Genomic DNA, 18,198 nt, shown 5'->3' on the forward strand with positions numbered 1-18,198 from the left:
AAGGAAGGCACAGTTCCTACACCTGTTTCAACTGATTTTGACATCTTGGGGAGATGAAGTCTGAACAATTATAGGATACGGACCTAGAGAGCCTGAGTTTATTCGCTAGGCCCATTGTGTAATGACTTGTCATAAATATCTGGTGCAGGGTAGGTTCTATAAGGATAGGTCCCGAGTGGAGGTTTTCCTCTGCGAGATCCAGGTAAAAATCGGGAGTAGCGTAGGTTTCATAAGGACAGGTCCCGAGTGGAGGTTTTCCACTGCGAGATCCAGGTAAAAATCAGGAGTAGCGTAGGTTTCATAAGGACAGGTCCCGAGTGGAGGTTTTCCACTGCGATAATCCAGGTAAAAATCAGGAGTAGCGTAGGTTTCATAAGGACAGGTCCCGAGTGGAGGTTTTCCTCTGCGAGATCCAGGTAAAAATCAGGAGTAGCGTAGGTTTCATAAGGACAGGTCCCGAGTGGAGGTTTTCCACTGCGAGATCCAGGTAAAAATCAGGAGTAGCGTAGGTTTCATAAGGACAGGTCCCGAGTGGAGGTTTTCCACTGCGATAATCCAGGTAAAAATCAGGAGTAGCGTAGGTTTCATAAGGACAGGTCCCGAGTGGAGGTTTTCCTCTGCGAGATCCAGGTAAAAATCAGGAGTAGCGTAGGTTTCATAAGGACAGGTCCCGAGTGGAGGTTTTCCTCTGCGAGATCCAGGTAAAAATCAGGAGTAGCGTAGGTTTCATAAGGACAGGTCCCGAGTGGAGGTTTTCCTCTGCGAGATCCAGGAGTGACAATACAGTGTAGGGCTGGTTCCGTATTAGGATATACCCCCACTAGGGACCTTCCCCTCAGATCTGTAGAAAGGACAAAAGTCCCAGCTGCAGTGAGTTTTTGTAAGACGAGAGCTCTAGAAGCTAGTGAGTAAAACAAAAACAAAGGAAAAATAAGATATTCAAACACTGAGTTACGAGTATTAGCAGTAGCAATAAAGAGAGGTTGGTTAGATGCCCTGTTGGGTAGAGATCCATGACAGATTATGTGGAAACAGGAAGACAAGTGTGAATAATTTTGGTAATGTGGGTTATCAACAACAGTGATATTTGAGGCACAATACTGGAATAAGACCTTAAGTAATCCGTATTCTCAAGTAATGCATTTGCAGACGCTATTGTATCTAATACAAGGTCTATCTAATACAAGGTGTTAAGTACCATGACCAATTAATTATTTTCCGTGGAAGTGGGTAGCGCTACCTTGGAAAATAGTTAATAGAAGGTGTGTATTATAGACGGAGTGAAGAAATCTAAAACACCCTAGACACAGTTTGGGAATAATAACTACTCATATGGCGTCAGACGGCCCCGATTCTCCAAGCAGAGCTAGAGGATTTTAATAAAGCAATGGAGTAGCTGAAATAAGCGCACAAGCATTCTACCAATTCGGCTCGAATATGGGGAATTAATAGAGGTACTTAGCGACAAAGAGACTGGGTGCGTGAGTACATTGATAGAATTTGTACTTCGGCTTTGATGGCAGGTTTGAAACCTGCGATCAAAATGACAATTGTGGGGGGATGAGGATAAAATAGAGCAAGATGTTTGAGTGGAATATAAATCCGCTCACTTTGCAAGACGTGCGAGGGGTTATTACAGCCACAGTGAAAGTCACCAACAGTGGTTTCAATGGCCAAGGTAAGACAAAGAAACGTAGCAACAAAACATCGAAGCGTAAGGAGATAATCTCACATCTAAAACAGGGAGCATCGGACATTGGAAGAATGAGTGTATGGTGATACTGGAACCTGCTGTACTCGAAGGAAATTCCACTAAACAAGCTTTTACATCTTTTTCAAAAGAGTAACAACAAATCCTTTTGAGAGTAGCAGGAGAGGAAAAGTCACATATCGGTGTATAGCTTCGGTTCGATCGATAGCGGCTCATAGAGATTACAGTTTCTAGTTGAAGGAACACGTATGAGATCACGTCTTACCCAACTGTTCAATAGAGGCCAGGGATCAAATATCACGGATTCCTTAGGATGAGAAATTGGCTAAAATTGGCACAGGAAAACATATTTTGGGTTGAAGAATCTAGGCCAAATGCCAGGGGAATGTATTCTAGAGGTAACAACATTTAAATAATCTGGCCAAACACTCTTTTTTGGGGGCTATAATGAGACATTTTGTGTAGTTTTATTCTGATATAGATTGAGAATGTACGAAAGGGTGGAGGGGTAACGAGGAATTAGCAAAGGGGTTACTAAACCTAAAATTAACTTAATTTTTTTTGTAAGTTCATGAACATTGTGGTGCGGTGGTTGTGGAGTATAGTACATACTAAATAAAAGATACATCAATTATGGAGTGGGCTATAAATGGAGTTCCAGATTAGTGAGGCCTGTTCATGTGTGAAACCGTAGGTCAAAAATGCACACACAAAAACACACTTTACTGGTTACAAATATGCGTTGGTGGTGTTGATACGGTGGATTTATTTTGGATGAGGTCTTTTCAATTCAGTTTTAAAATTGGGTATGCAGAAGGATAGAAATGTTTGGAAGGTTTTTAAATGGTTTCTGAAGGACAGGAAAAGTAAAGAGATAGGAAATATTTAATGGTGTCGAATGCCCTGTATCCTGACTTTCTGGTAAAGCCTGACAAATCTCACTAGAAATGATAGAAACAGGTGAGATTTAATTATAAAATGAATGAGAAACACCAGTTTCTGTTCAATTTTACCATTGCTTTATGAGATACTATAATTTCCTTATGGAGTTATCAAGAGTTGTAATTCTAAGTTGATTGGTTATTCGAATGCGGTTATTCTTGATTTAACATGTTTTTGAATCACAATGGGAATCATGTATTTGAAGAGAAAGTTACCAGTTCCCTGGGGTCCTGGTCTTTGGGTAAATATACAAATGCACTTTGTTCAGTCTGCATGTAGAAGGAAAAATAAATAGGGATGACAGTTACTCCAAATTGATTGTGATATGTGAATTGCTGATTTAATTATTTGTTCATGTTTCGATACAAATGTCACCAGATTGGGATTTATGGAGTGTGGGATTCCCGGATGGATAGGGAGCTAACTTCCTGATCTGGTAACTCTTCCGAGAGGTCGCCAGTAAAATAAGGGAGTATGAACGAATTTTGAAAATGGTTTCAACAGTAACAGTATGTTGTTATGCTCCGACATATAGTTGAAGTCAGAAGCTTACATATACTTAGGTTGGAGTCATTAAAACTTGTTTTTCAACAACTCCACAAATGTCTTGTTAACAAGTTGGTTAGGACATCTACTTTGTACATGACAAGTCATTTTTCCAACAATTGTTCACTTATAATTCACCGTATCACAAATCCAGTGGTTCAGAAGTTTACATACACTAAGTTGACTGTGCCTTTAAACAGCTTGGAAAATTCTAGAAAATGAGGTCATAGCTTTAGAAGCTTCTGATAGGCTAATTGACATAATTTGAGTCAATTGGAGGTGTACCTGTGGATGAATTTCAAGACCTACCTTCAAACTCAGTGCCTCTTTGCTTGACATTATGGGAAAATCAAAATCAAAAGAAATCAGCCAATACCTCAGAAAAAAATTGTAGACCTCCACAAATCTGAGTCATCCTTGGGAGCAATTTCCAAATGCCTGAAGGTACCACCTTCATCTTTACAAACAATAGTACGCAAGTATAAACACCATAGGACCACGCAGCCATCATACCGCTCAGGAAGGAGACGTGTTCTGTCTCCTAGAGATGAACGTACTTTGGTGCGAAAAGTGCAACTCAATCCCAGAAGAACGGCAAAGGACCTTGTGTAGATGCTGGAGGAAACAGGAACAAAAGTATATTTTTCCACAGTAAAGCGAGTCCTATATCAACATAACCTGAAAGGCCGCTCAGCAGGGAAGAAGCCACTGCTCCAAAACCGCCATAAAAAAGCCAGACTACGGTTTGCAACTGCACATGGGGACAAAGATTGTACTTTTTGGAGAAATGTCCTCTGGTCTGATGGAACAAAAATAGAACTGTTTGGCCATAATGACCATCGTTATGTTTGGAGGAAAAGGGGGAGGCTTGCAAGCCAAAGAACACCATCTCAACCGTGAAGCAAGGGGGTGGCAGCATCATGTTGTGGGGGTGCTTTGCTGCAGGAGGGACTGGGACACTTCACAAAATAGATGGCATGAGGGAAATTATGATGATATATTGAAGCAACATCACAAGACATCAGTCAGGAAGTTAAAGCTTGGTTGCAAATGGGTCTTCCAAATGGACAATGACACCAAGCATACTTCCAAGATTGTTGCAAAATGGCTTAAGGACAACAAAGACAAGGTATTGGAGTGGCCATCACAAAGCCCTGACCTCAATCCCATAGAAAATTTGTGGGCAAAACTGACAACGTGTGTGCGAGCAAGGAGGCCTACAAACCTAACTCAGTTACACCAGCTCTCTCAGGAGGAATGGGCCAAAATTCACCCAACTTATTGCGGGAAGCTTGTGGAAGGCTACCCAAAACGTTTGACCCAAGTTTAAAAAATGTAAAGGCAATGCTACCAAATACAAATTGAGCGTATGCAAATGTCTGACCCACTGGGAATGTGAAGAAATAAAAGCTGAAATAAATCACTCTCTACTATTATTCTGACATTTCACATTCTTAAAATAAAAGTGGTGATCCTAACTGACCTAAGACAGGGAATTTTTACTAGGAATAAATGTCAGGAATTGTGAAAAAAAAATGAGTTAAAATGTATTTGGCTAAGGTGTATGTAAACTGCTGACTTCAACTGTAGGTACTCTGACAAATCAGGGCTAACTTACTTAACGGTCTATACCAATCACAGAGAGTCATTGAGAGGTAAAATACAACGCAATGGGGGAAAAAGGCTCTCCAGGGTTAAAATGTGAGCTAATGTGGGTTGGAGAAGGTTCATAGTACACCTTGTACACCTTGGTTGAAGTGGAGATTAAAATCAATACTGGAGCCCACATGTAACCGATTGAAGTCTTAGAAAATCAATTTTCAGCACTGCAGTGCATTGGGATATAATAGGCTTCAGCATGTTTTTCATTGGGATTAATGGGCATGTTTGGGCAAGCTGCACAACTTTGTGGAGGCTGTAAAGTTCACCTCATCCCCAAACTGTCTTTCAGAATAATTTAAATGGTTCAGAGAGACAATGCAAAACACCAGTCATCAGTTAGGCCTAACACATACTGAAACTGGGATAAGAATAACAGCATCAGGTGGAACGTCATCCTAAATGTCAGCAGCTTTCTTCTGACTGCAAGACACAGTGCTCTGTTCACCTTAGGCCTACATGGTTAAAGCATAGGTCATCATATAAAAGTGAGCGGGGTGTGAATCAAATCGTACAGTGTTATGCATGTGGGGGAAGAGGCAAGGAAATCTGCAAATCCCTTTAAGGACCAACAAGACACCACAAGAAATAACACAATTAATTTCAGTCATATTGGATGTAATTACTGAACAGGAGTAGAGTTCTCATTCTCAGCCAGGAACCCGGCGGTCTGCGCCTCAAATTCTGATAATTGATTCGGTCAGGGCAGGTTTTGGGCTTGCTGCGCTGTGTAAAAATTGTTTTAAAAAGAAAAGAAAAGGCCTGCATGTCTTTCACACCTTTTACTACCGCTTTCTCGCAGCAACTAACAGTACCAAGATTCCAAATTTGTCTGGGCCAGAGAAATGTGACCATGATGAAAATGTTTTTGATTGAAATTGCGATATGAATAGGTTGGAGTGCACACGGGAGAATGATGATCCACGAGACCACGACAGATCGCACATCTCGGAATCAAAGAGAAGACCGTCATTTCAATGGCATCTGCTAACGCCAATACATCCTAATAAAATACATCTTATGACTGCCCTGCAAATGTGCCTTGCTGGACCTTCTAAACTATCTAAAGTCGACCCATAATTGATCCAAAGGTTTTCCTAAATCAGGCATACGCTTGCAGTTATTTCAGAATAAAACATGCATTTAAAAACAAGGAGCTTTTGTTTAATTATTCAAATGGTGGTTTGGCAGAAAATCTAGTTATTTATTGTTGAATTACTCAAGGCTCCCTTTGTTCTCCTAATTCATTTTCAAAAGAAATGTTTTGATTGTATTTAAAAGGCATGAATGAATAGTATGCTGTGTAATGACATGAATGAATAGTATGCTGTGTAATGACATGAATGAATGAGTAACGTTAAAGAGATGTTCTGGAACTTTGGCGACTACATAAGTATTTTTTAAAACCTTTTGCTTTGGGGTGGATGTGTCAATGTGTAGTTCATACATTATTAATCTATGAGCAGAATTACTGTCTGACCTCAATTAGCCACGAAATACCTAGTTTGAAAGTGACTGCTGTCTGGAAGCTGTGTGGTGCCATTTTGAGTACTGCAAGCTTGGTCCACATGGGCTAGCCCCCTAGTAATTAAGAGTTCCAGCCAATGAGCTTCAGCCTCTCGTCATTTGAGTGACAGCTAGCAAGATGCACATTAACAAGTTGCACAGTGAAAGAAGGCTGGCCCAGGCATGCCCAGCATTATCCAATAAGGTTGCAGGGCGGGCCCAACGGCTCAGTGACACAGCAGAGAGGGAGAGGGGGCAATGACGTACTGCCCATATCTGCAAATACTGTATTAGTGCACATATTTTACTTCCTGGATAGCTCCCATGTGTAAACTCGCAAAGGCCGCAAGTCCACTCATTATGCGTTCATTGACTTGAACGGGGATGCCCATTCTATTAATTTTATTTCAATTCCAGCACATGCAGTGAAAAGAAAATGTGTAAATTACACACACACACGTTTTTGCTATTCTAATGATTATTTTGGCGACTGCCGTCATTTGGATGGCCAATTACAGTCATCCAAAATTCCATGACCGTCATAGCCCTAGCGGCAGCAGCACTGGGACCCGTTTTGTCTCGAGGGATACTTTAAAAACTATGAAGTATGCAAATATTCCAGACATGGAAAGATTATATACTGCTACTTACTATAGCCTGTAGGCCTACGCGAGTCAAGAGCAAAATAATACACTTGATTTAGTCTACATTATTGCATGCTAAATGTTTCTGATCAGTGATTAAACTAATAAATGAGCTACCACCTCCACTTATTTGGCCAACCAGAGTTCCATTATCCAAATATACAGACAGATTCACTGAAACAAAATCACATTGATTGATTAAATCAGACAAGTCACAGGCTGTTAGTCAGAAGTTGGACAGGCTACCACGCGAGTGAAGAGCAACATCTACTTGTTAAGCTACATAACATGCTAGCAAAATGCTCTGATCAGTACTTATGAGCAAACTAGAATAAAGATGATCATGAGCACTCCAATGTTTCCCCTAAATTAATTTAGCAGAAGCAGGCCTCCGCTGCTAAATCGTTGCCGCCACATAATAAAATATATACACACCCACACATATATTTGGGGGCGGCAGGTAGCCTAGTGGTTAGAGAATTGGACTAGAAACCGAAAGTTAAATAAAGTTTATAATACACACACACCACAGTTGAAGTCGGAAGTTTACACACACCTTAGCCAAACACATTTAAACTCAGTTTTCACAATTCCTGACATTTAATCCTAGTAAAATTCCCTGTCTTAGGTCAGTTAGGATCACCACTTTATTTTAAGTGCGTTGAGGAAATAAATTCCACAAATTAACTTTTACCAAGGCACACCTGTTAATTAAAATGCATTCCAGGTGACTACCTCATAACACTGGTTTAGTGAATGCCAAGAGTGTGCAAAGCTGTCATCAAGAAAAAGGGTGGCTACTTTGAAGAACCAAAAATATATTTTGATTTGTTTAACACTTTTTTTGGTGACTACATGATTCCATGTGTTTTATTTCATAGTGTTGAAGTCTTCGCTATTATTCGTCAATGTAGAAAATAGAAAAATAAAGAAAAACCCTTAAATGAGTAGGTGTGTCCAAACTTTTGACTGGTACTGTATATTTGTAGCGAGCAGTGGCATGAAGGAGAGCCACGAGTGCACAGACACCGCTTTCTCCTAATCATCTCCCTACATTGCTGGGGCATGCATCAGTTCTATATTTCAGATGGTGTCAACATACTACATGTTCATGTTTTTTTTTTTTTTAAGTCACCAGAAGTGACCTTGTCACAGTCGTTCTACAAAATAAATCTCCTGGAGTGCATGCCCGGACCTCCACAGCAAAGTGGATTTAGTTAATCCATGTTGCTTTATTGGAGACATGGAGGGGAATTGTAAATATACATGTGATGGATCAATCTGCATTGAAATGGATAAATCTGCATCAAAAAAAATCAGTTTAGTAAGGAACCATTTCTTTCTAACTGCTTTTTGGGAGACTGCAGAGAGAAGACAGGAGATCATTAAAATGGGGCCCATCAGCGAGAGCTGCCATGGGACTTTTCTTCCTGAATGCACCATATTGTCTCACCTGACCCCGGCCCTATGATCCCTTCCCACAATCCCGCTCTGCCTATGCTAAACCGTGTGACGTGTAATCCCATCATCTCTAATTCTGTGCTTCGTAGAACATCACAGACTCAGAGATGGACAGACAGGCCTGGACAGAGACAGTGGACACACCTCTGAGGTGTGACTGTGACAGTCTTCGAAGGGAAAATGACTACCCCCTCTCAATGAAGCTACGAAAGTTAAAGGGCAACCACGGTACTGCAGGCATTGTTTGCTGAAAACCAGATCCCCCACTGGTGAATGGAAAAATGGAAATCTTAGTGGTCAATCCGTTTAAATAAAAAATGCTTTCTTAGACAATCATGGTACCAATAATTGCTTATAATACAACAGATGACCTTGAACTGATTTTTATTTATTTATTGCAAACAGAAGAAGTTAATTTAGTCGCTAATCACAGCCTGCACTACCCCGGTTGGCCTTCAACTGGAGTTCATCAATGAGGGCAGCACTGAGCGAGCCTGCAACATCACTTCCTGGAGTATCTCAAACTGATCCATGAGACGCCATCTTAAACAACTTAAATTTGGCTTCAATGTGCTATTGAGTAAACACATAGAAATGTATGTCTCGTCATCAATGGCATATGCAGTCATTGTAGTCTTCCATACTATAATGACAACAGTTCCTCGGCCAGGGCCCAGGACATGTTTGACTCATCGGGGCCTTAGGGCTGTGGTACAGAGGGAGCATTCGGCTGGGTCTGGGAGCTGTCAGCGCGATGTGTGGTAGCCTCCTCACTCTCAGGCCATGGCATCCTGTCTCCCCGCGGAGCATATGGCACCAGGCTTCCGACATGAACCACACAGTGACAGAGAACTGAGTCACTGGTTGACTGACAGAACATTTCTACACAGCATCATCCTTAGTGCATAGGCTTACTTGCTAGATTAATTTAACTATAATCTTTAATTGTATTTTACCATAATGTATTGTCTCCAATCACCTTGGTATTCATCTTCTGGTCACAACCACCATGCAATCAACCTTTTGTGCATAAAAATTGGATTTTCAACATCTATAATTATCATTCATGGCATTTGGAGGAAATTGAAAATGACATACTAAAACACAAACGAGAACAATAAATCAAACACGGTTCCCAGGGAAACTATTACCAAGAGGCTGACGGGTGTGTTTAATTACTGCCATGTTGAGGCTGGTTGAAAGAAACTTTAATACAGTTTTAAGCTTTGAACTACTCCCATAAAGCGGTTATACAATCTAGACTACGGTAATTATTTTCCTTTGACTATTACATTGAAGCTCAACTTTCTCACGATAAGACTTGACTAACAATGCCCAAGAGCTAAGCAACCTGTTAGCTAAACCAAAAGCCTATTCACAATACGGGTGAATGCATATGCAATAGGAGCATTGAGTTATTGAGATGGCGCTACAGATGACAAACAATATGTTCCCCTTCCATGTGGCACTGAGTTTAAATTGTACTGAGCAACAACATTTTCTTAGAAGTAGCTTATTTTATAAAAGTGCGAGCTCTCTTTAACCAGTAATGACGTCATTTACGATCCAAGAGGTGTGCTGCCTGTCGGAGCCCTCAGTTCGCTGAGGCAATAAATCTTTGGCTGAGGGAGAGACGTGAGGGTGAACGATTAAATGAAAGAAACGTTTTTGATGGAAATCAGCTTCGAAATCATATTTTTTTTATGGTTTTCACATCACAAACAAAGTACTAGGGTGGTGAATGTGTTAGTATCGGCTGTAAGCTAGCCAGGAAACTTGGCCTACAAAAGCTGGAAACCACCGGTATCTCCTTGCATTGTGAAGTTATTCTAGCCTGTATGGAAATTATTTTGCAAACAGTAATGAACATTTTCAACATGCAGTGTCTCATGATTCAAATGTGTTAACTTCTGTGCAGCATGAGTGTGGAGCTAAACATGATGCAGCCCAGACTCCCAGTAAAGGCTTGCAATGAGTGTGTGGAGCAGGCACGGAACACTGGCTGTGCTGATACAGACTTGATCCGTGAGACATTTGACAGAAGTACCGAACGTGACAAAAATGCTAGTACCAAACCATTTTTCAAGTTCTAATATCAAAAAAGTACCGTGCAACAAGCTAATGAATAAAAAAACACACCCACAACCAGTCAAAAGTTTTAGAACGCCTACACATTCAAGGGTTTTAATTTATTTTTACTATTTTCTACATTGTAGAATGTAGAGAGGCTGAAAAAGGGCAGCACTGAGAAGCTGAAAATATTTGGCATGGGCTCTCAGATCCTCAAAAAGTTATACAGTTGCACCATTGAGAGCATGGGGGTAGTGCGTACTGCCCAGTACATCACTGGGGCCGAGCTTCCTGCCATCCAGGACCTCTATACCACGCACTGACAGAGGAAGGCCCTATAAATTGTTAAATACTCCAGCCACCCAAGTCATAGACTGTTCCATCAGCTACCGCATGGCAAGTGGTACCGATGCGCCAAGTCTGGAACCAACAGGACCTTGAACAGCTTTTACCCCCAAGCTATAATACTGTTAAATAGTTAGTTAAATATACTGAAAAAAGGCCTCCCGAGTGGCGCAGTGGTCTCAGGCACTGCACCGCAGTGCTAGCTGTGCCACTAGAGATCCTGGTTTGAGTCCAGGCTCTGTCGCAGCTGGCCATGACCGGGAGACCCATGGGGCGGCGCACAATTAGCCCAGCGTCGTCCGTGTCAGCGTGTTTCCTCCGACACATTGTGGCTTCCAGGTCGGAGGACGCGCGGCTCTCGACCTTTGCCTCTCGAGTCCATACAGGAGTTGCAGCGCTGAGACAAGTCTAACTACCAATTGGATACCATGAAATTGAGGAGAAAAGGGGCAAACACACCCAATTTTTTTTTATAAATACGCAAAAGAAATGTTGAGTTACCGTTCATTTAAGGAAGTCGGTCAATTGAAATAAATTCATTAGGCCCTAATAGAAGGATTTCACATGATTGGGAATACAAATAGCTTTAAAAAAAGGTAGGGGCGTGGATGAGAAAACCAATCAGTATCTGGTGTGACCACCATTTGCCATGCAGCACAACATCTCCTTCGCATAAAGTTGATCATGCTGAAACATGAGGTGATGGCGGGGGACAAATTACATGACAATGGGCCTCAGGATCTTGTCACGGCATAAGATGCAATTGTGTTCGTTGTCCGTAGCTTATGCCTGCCCATACCACAACCCCACCATGGGGCAAACCGCTCGCCCACACCGCTCGCCCACACACGTGGTCTGCGGTTGTGAGGCTGGTTGGACGTACTGCCAAATTCTCTAAAACGACATTGGAGGCAGTTTATGGTAGAGAAATTAACATTAAATTATCTGGCAACAGCTCTGGTGGACAATTATGCAGTAAGCATGCCAATTGCACGCTCCCGCAACTTGAGACATCTGTAGCATTGTGTTTTGTGACAAAACTACAGCCTTTTGTCCCCAGCACAAGGTGCACCTGTGTAATGATCATGCCGTTTAATCAGTTTATTGATATGCCACACCTGTCAGGTGGATGGATCTTGGCAAAGGAGAAATGAGCAACAGAGAAATGCTCAGGGATGTAAACAAATTTGTGCAAAAAATTAGAGCGAAATAAGCTTTTTCTGGGATCTTTAATTTCAGCTCATGAAATATGGGACCAACACTTTACATGTTGCCTTTATATTTTTGTTCAGTGTAGCTAACCAATAGTTACCAGGACTATCTGCATTGACCCTTTTTGCACTAACTCTTGACTCATCACATACGCTGCTGCTTATTATCCATCCTGTTGCCGAGTCACTTTATCCCTTCCTATATGTACTTTCTACCTCAATTACCTCGTACTCCTGCGCATCGACTCTGTACTGGTACCCGTGTATATAGCAAAGCTATCGTTACTCATTTTGTATTTTTCGACCATTTCTTTTTTTCTCTGCATTGTTAGGAAGGGCCTGTAAGCATTTTCACTGTTAGACTACACCTGTTGTTTACGAATCATGTGACAAATAACTTTGATTTGACCAACTGAACAGCCAAATCATTGTTTAAGATTTTACCATGAACTAATTTGCACAAATCATTCCTCCTCAATTATTCAAGACTAATGCAGGAAGAGTGTACAAAGAATACGTCCCACACAGCAGAACATATGTCAATGTACAGTTAATTTTAGGCTTGATAGAAATTAGGCAATTAGGCATTCTGCTCAGGAACCCACAGAACCCACAGATCCAGTCATGTGATCACAATTAGTGAGAAGGTTAGCATTTCTACTCCATTGCGTTTTTAACGGCCAGCAGAATCTTAAAAGCTACCACTCCAAAATGGACATTTTAACAGGTCTATCAACTCAAAGCTGCATCTGTGAAGCTCAGGCACTAGCTCTTTCATCCAGTGAAAGTACCATCCTTTATTCATGATTAGAAGCTGGGCCATTTCTAAACGTAATACAAAGTTAAGACACTCCCTAATTGCTGTAGCCACAGCAATTGTACCATTCCACAGACTCCTTGTGGGGGTCCAAGGCCTGGTTAGGTGACTGGCTCTATGTGGTTTGGCCAGAAAGGCCAGGTGATTTATCCCCTCCTGGATAACCTGATGCTCAGGCCCAGTACGTCTCATTCCTTCTCAGAGATTGAATTTCAGACATATTTTCAAAATGCCCGATTTTCAATCCCTACAAAACGATCATGATCTGAAAGAATACCACTGTTTAAGCATAAAGCCAGCATTTGGCTCAGGTCTGGCTGCCTCTGAATCCTAAAGACCCCTCTGCTTTGGTCTGCTGCTGCTTCCATACCTCATTATTTTGAATAGGAATGTGGAATTCCTCACACCTGTAGAGCCCAGGAAGTTCTCACAAATGATGAGCAACACTTGACTTTGGTATTAACATGAATCACATATATAACTTCTGAATCAGACAGCTAAATTATTCACAATCCTTATATTAAAAAAAGGTCCATGAGGGTCTTAGTCAGAACCCGAGGAAAGGCAGATGTCACTGATTAAATTTACTTTTTTTTCTCTTCTGGAACTAGAGATGTGATATACAAGAGTTCCATTTCCATCCAAGTATAGTGCTCAATCTCCAATTCTCCACAACTCAAATAGACACACCCAAATAGACACACTAAAGAAAGTATAGAATGGCACAGCAGATGAGTACTAAACTGCATGGCAGAAAAAAAAATATATATATCCCCCCACCACCCCACTAAGTGACCATTAAGAGTTTAGGTTTAGTTCACAAAGGCGGGGACAGTAGTCACAGGGATGCCGATTAGCTTACACAGCAGCCTCACAAGTGGCACGGCGTTGCACAGTGCAATTTTCAAAAGCAGTGCTGAAGTGATGTTCATGCATGGTAATTCGGCTCTCAAGTTTGACAGCTAATAAAAGAGAGCAGTCTTAATTAAATCAGTAACAACCTCTGTTCATCCCTCTGCTCCCGTCTCCTCTGGGCAAAGACAGAAAATTCGAACAGAGCCCTCGTCTCTAGGGACAACCACTATGGGCTTCGTATATATATTTTTTAACCCCCTTTATCTCCCCAATTTTGATCTTGTCTCATTGCTGCAACTCCCCAATGGGCTTGGGAGGTGAAAGTCGAGTCATGCGTCTTCCGAAACATGACCCGCCAAAACACACTTCTTAACACCTGCCCGCTTAACCCGGAAGCCGCATCAAGCTCACAAGGGGACATTCTACTGTACGCAATTGATAGACTAAGTTAAAGAAACTTGATTATGCATTTCAAGAAACATGGACGCAACAAGTATTTTGCATACATTTCCATTTGGAGCAATAAGTTTGCTTCATTGTGATGAGTTTTGGACCTTTGGGGATGGTATAATATCTTTGGCAAAATTGGCAGATAGCTCTACCTGCTGTATCGGCTCTGGGTTGTTTGTGGTATAAGATGTTTGGCAATACACTTCATTTGGCCGCCTTTCCTTACAGTTCTCTGCTGCCTGTGACTGGAACGAATTGCAAAAATCGCTGAAGTTGGAGACTTATCTCCCTCACCAACTTTAAACATCTGCTATCTGATCGCTGCAGCTTTACCTACATCATCCCCATACTGTTTTTATTTATTTACTTTTCTGCTCTTTTGCACACCAGTATCTCTACCTGCACATGACCATTTGATCATTTATCACTCCAGTGTTAATCTGCTAAATTGTAATTATTCGCCTACCTTCTCATGCCTTTTGCACACAATGTATATACTCTTTTTTCTACTGTGTTATTGACTTGTTTATTGTTTACTCCATGTGTAACTGTGTTGTTGTCTGTTCACACTGCTATGCTTTATCTTGGCCAGGTCGCAGTTGTAAATGACAATTTGTTCTCAACTAGACTACCTGGTTAAATAAAAGTAAAATAAAAAATAACAATACTTCATTCTGATTCAGACCTATAATATTGGGCTCTGGAGGAGAAGTCAGGCATTACAGTGAGCAGAAAATTAAAAAAAAGGCTAACAGGCATAAGAGATGGCTTTAGCCTGGGATTAGTGAGTATTCACATTCTCATTTCAGTGTGCTCTATACTGTGGCTGAGCTCTGCCTTCTCTTTACCTGCAGCCAAGTACCAAAGCAGAGCCTTAAAAGAAAGTGAGTGCAGAGCTATACAGGCTCAAACAATGGAAGGAAACCACAGGGATGGAAAGGGAAAAACGCATGCTTCTCACACAACCACTGAAATGGACCAAATCAATTCCTGTAGCAGTGAGCAGCTAGCCGAAACGCTTCAGTCCTCCGACTTAAAAGGCGATTCTTCGGAAGCTTGCGCCATTTGTGTCGAGACTTGGCATCTAGAGGGCACTTGACTCAGTGGTCATGGGCAGCACAGACAAGCAGACAAAGCAGTTAAAACACACACACACACACAGAGAGAGACAGCTCGTTACTATCTACTGTTAACCATCTGTTATTCTGATGTAGTTAGGGTTTCCTCCAGTATTGTCATCCAAAGGGGGTTATTCTCCATCACCGACCTTTGAATTAAATGCTGCTAACTGCTAACCAAAGAATATAAGCTAGTGGTCTTGCATAGGCTGCGAGAGGAAAAGACTGCAAAAATAAAATGTCAGAGACTAGGGCTGTGGCAGTCCCAAATTTTCAAATGGTGATTGTCAAGCAAATAACTGTTGGTCTCACAGTAATTGACGGTTAATTAACAATTAGCATCTCCTGGCTGCTACACAGCCTACATGCCACTGATGCAGACCATTGGAACATCTACATTTTAAAAAGTGTAATAAATCCATGTAATATACACCTTCACAATAAATCCATTATTTATTGAAGACAATTTTAGACTTCTATTTTAGAAGAACAGAATAGCATACTCTGTTGTCCTTATGTTAATTCCTGATCTGGCTATGCCATATGGCTGTTGGCTACACTAGTTCATTTAGCAGACAAGATTCACTTAGAATTCTGTGGCATTAATCTATAGAAGAATACAATTGAACAAAGCTGAATAAAATAAAGGATATTAGACGGAGTGCGCACGTGCGGCTATTCAGCATTGAGCAGTTAACAAAGAAATAGGTACTCGTATTTGCTTAATTTAGAGTTATTAATGGAACCTAGATGTTCTAAAAATGTTGGGCTATATGTTTGGATTTTTAATACATTCTAAGGCTGCATGATGCAACTAAGGATGATTTGAAAAAAGTCACTTGAAAGGCATGAGCTCAGCTTAGTTGTTTTGCACAGGCTGTACACACTTCTTCAGTCTCTCATTCACAATTGGAGAAGCACTTGTTAATGACTCGAATTTCCCGGCGGCATCCCCTTTGTGGCCTTAACGCACCCTAAAAAGAATCCATGCCTGCCCAGAAGCACCTCTCATCTCACTCACACGGCTCTCATCACGTGATCGGGTCTTTCTCACAGGCTACAAGTGAAGACAGACATCGGGGATGCAACTAATCGCATCCTTATGCAATTCCGAGGTGCAAATTGAAGATGCCCGCATTCTTCAATTACTTTAAGGGCTCCCGAGTGGCTCAGCAGTCTAAAACACTGCATCTCAGTAGAGGCATCACTACAGACCCTGGTTTGATTCCAGGATGTATTACAACCAGCCGTGATTTGGAGTCCGATAGGGCGGCGCACAATTGGCCCAGCGTCGTCCGGGTTGGGGTTTGGCTGTCATTGTAAATAAGAATTTGTTCTTAACTGATTTGCCTAGTTAAATAAAATGTTAAATAAAAAAAAATGGAAGAACATGTCCACATTTACTTTTCGTCAGCCAACAAGATGAGAAGGCCTAACGAACAGCAAAAGCCTATGTCAAGCGACTGTCCCCATAGAATAGGTAAACTTTTGTACTATGCGAGAAATAAATATACCAAACCGCCTGGGACAGTTGTGGGATGCGATAGATACCAAATGAATACAACCACTAGCATCAAACATTTTTATGCAATGAGGGTGACGCAACAGTTCAGAAAGTTTAGCTTAAAATGGCAATAAACTATTAGGCTATATATTCACATAAGCGCAGCAATGCTCACATGGCAGTAGGTTATAAGCACGAATGTTCCATTAGCGGAAAAACACCATTATCAAAAGTGACCGCAAATGTAATAATGCATGTAATGCTTTTCCTATAAAAGGTGTATTTAAAGGTGAATATTATCTTCCCAAACTTGAAACTCACAGCATTGTTTATTAGGCATCATTCACAGTGACAGGCTAATATTGTCACCCAAATCGTTCTTGATTTAATCTGGTCTTTACATATACTAAATAATATACAGTATCAGTCAAAAATTTGGACACACCTACTCATTCAAGTTTTAATTTTTTTTTTTTTTTACAATTTTCTACATTGTAGAATAATAGTGAAGATATCAAATCTATGATATAAGACATACGGAATCACGTAGTAACCCAAAAAATTAATTCTCTCAACCAGCCTCACTTGGAATGCTTTTCCAATAATCTTGAAGGAGTTCCCACATATACTGAGAACTTCTTGGCTGCTTTTCCGTCACTCTGTGGTCCAACTCATGCCAAACCATCTCAATTGGGTTGAGGTAGGGTCATTGTGGAGGCCAGGTCAACTGATGCAGCACTCCATCACTCTTCTTCTTGGTCAAATAGCCCTTACACAGCCTGGAGGTGTGTTGGGTCATTGTCCTGTTGAAAAACAAATGACAGTCCCACTAAGCGCAAACCAGATGGGATGGCGTATTACTGCAGAATGCTGTGGTAGCCATGCTGGTTAAGTGTGCCTTGAATTCTAAATAAATCACCAGAGTGAGTGTCACCAGAAAGCAGCCCACACCATCACACCTTCATGCCTCACGGTGGTAACTACACGTGGACACAATCTCAAATTTGGACTTATCCAGAACAAAGGACAAATTTTGACCAGTCTAATGTCCACTGCTCGTGTTTCTTGGTCCAAGCAAGTCTCGTCTTCTTATTGGTGTAGTGGTTTCTTTGCAGCAATTCGACCATGAAGGCCTGATTCACAGTCTCTTCTGATCAGTTGATGTTGAGATGCATCTGTTACTTTAACTCTGAAGCATTTATTTGGGCTGCAATTTCTGAGACTGGTAACTCTAATGAACTTATCCTCTGCTGCAAAGGAAACTCTGAGTCTTAATTTCCTGTGGCGGTCCTCATGAGAGCCAGTTTCATCATAAAACTCGGTTTTTGCAACTGCACTTGAAGAAACTTTCAAAGTTCT

The 18,198-nt window shown here is 41.2% G+C and overlaps 1 protein-coding gene across 4 annotated transcripts in view; it reads right to left on the bottom strand.

Annotated features, from left to right (window-relative positions):
* The window catches only part of LOC110502357 (tight junction-associated protein 1), a 135,079-nt gene that overhangs the window by 64,005 nt on the left and 52,876 nt on the right, over positions 1–18,198 (bottom strand). The window lies entirely within an intron of this gene.

This window comes from Oncorhynchus mykiss, chromosome 23 (genome assembly GCF_057628025.1).
Source record: "Oncorhynchus mykiss isolate SJ-2025 chromosome 23, ASM5762802v1, whole genome shotgun sequence".
NCBI lineage: Eukaryota > Metazoa > Chordata > Actinopteri > Salmoniformes > Salmonidae > Oncorhynchus > Oncorhynchus mykiss.